Source organism: Neopsephotus bourkii, unplaced genomic scaffold (genome assembly GCF_033783945.1).
Source record: "Neopsephotus bourkii isolate Nb327-2 ecotype Australia unplaced genomic scaffold, CSIRO-AGI_Nbou_v1 NB_64, whole genome shotgun sequence".
NCBI classification, from domain to species: domain Eukaryota; kingdom Metazoa; phylum Chordata; class Aves; order Psittaciformes; family Psittacidae; genus Neopsephotus; species Neopsephotus bourkii.
In genome coordinates, this window is record NW_026900581.1 from 15,001 (window position 1) to 16,580 (window position 1,580).

Sequence of the window (1,580 nt, forward strand, 5' to 3'; positions counted from 1 at the left end):
CCGGCTCCTGGCCAATGGCGGAGTGCGGTTTGGATCCGCCTCGTCGCTATGGACCCGAAGGGTAAAGGCAGCGTTGTGGTACCGAGCTCCAAGCAGACGAGGCTTTATTCCGCTACCGGGTCGTGGGGATCGCTCCGCCTGCCGCACACATGGAGAAGGGGCCGTTTACAGCTGTCTATAATACGTATATTTATCTATATAATATATCTATATACCTTTATTATAGGCACATTCGTTCTGCCCACCCGATCCCCTTTACTCCTGCATGTGGATCAGGCCCTGTTGTGGATGCCAAGACTGGTCCCTAAGTCCCGTGGTGGTCGTTGGAGGAGAAATGCCCCCATTCACTTCATCCTGTTCCACTCCATGCACTGAAACACCGCTTTAAGAACCCTTTAGCCCCGTCTAAGCCTATGCAGGGAGGCAGCGATTGAATCCGCATTCAGTTCCCTTAAACACGGACCGTTTAAACGCTCGTTTTCACCCCTTAAAGGCGTTTATCGGGCACCAATTGAATCCGCATTCAGTTCCCTTAAACACGGACCGTTTAAACGCCCGTTTTCACCCCTTAAACGCGTTTATCGGGCACCAACTGAATCCGCATTCAGTTCCCTTAAACACGGACCCTTCAAACGCCCTTAAAGGCGTTTGTCCGGTAGCTCAAGCCCATTAACCGGCTCCTTCCCCCTGCCCTCTGATTGGCCACGCTTCCACCTCCCCGCCGCCACCCCATTGGTTGGGCCGGCGCAGAGCCGCGGTTCTCACTCCGGTCCGCTCCCTTTTTCCCCCTATTTCCCACCCAAAACACCCCCAAAAATGCCCGTTTTTTGGGGCGTTTTCCCCCGTTTCTGTCAGCACCAAAGGCCCAGCCCATGAGGCGGCAGCGATGGGGCTCCAATAGGAGCCCGGATAGCTCAGTCGGCAGAGCATCAGACTTTTAATCTGAGGGTCCAGGGTTCAAGTCCCTGTTCGGGCGAGCGCTGCTTCCCTTTTGCGCCCCCATTGACGCTCCCCGTGCCTTGGGCTCGCTTTTTGGGCTGGATTCTGAGGGTTTTGGGTCCTAAGTCCCTGCACCCCCCCCCCCCATTCACTTGGTCCGGACCGAACCAACTCAACCGGTAAAAGGGGGGGGACGGGATGGGGACGGACGCGGCCGTTGGGTCCCCCCCAAACCCCAGCATTGAGGCTCATTGTGGGCCCCATCATAAAGGATTTTGCCATTTTTGACCCCCAAATCCGCCCTTTTCAGCCCCAAAACGCTGGGGTGAATCTGGAGCCAACCCCCCCCCCCACACCCCATGAGCCCCATAAGTGGTCAAAGGGGGGGGGTGGTTTTGGGTCCCATTGGGGCACCCCATGTCCAGGCATGGGGCTTGGGGTCCAAGCTGCTTTGGAGCAGCCACATGCAGGGTGTTTCAATGGGGGATATCACTGAACCAGTGCAAACCAGTTCAAACCAGTGCAAACCAGTTTTAATCACTTCAAACCAATCCAAACCAGTTGAAACTGGGGATTGGAACTGGATGATCTTAAGGTTCTTTCCATTCCTAACTATTCTGATTGTATAAACCATTCCAACC

At 55.2% G+C, this 1,580-nt stretch overlaps 1 non-coding gene across 1 annotated transcript; it reads left to right on the top strand.

Moving 5' to 3' along the window:
* The first annotated feature begins 903 nt into the window (after positions 1 to 903).
* On the top strand, positions 904 to 976 carry TRNAK-UUU (transfer RNA lysine (anticodon UUU)). Its single transcript has one exon. It is a non-coding gene; the product is annotated as a tRNA-Lys (tRNA).
* Positions 977 to 1,580: the final 604 nt, after the last annotated feature.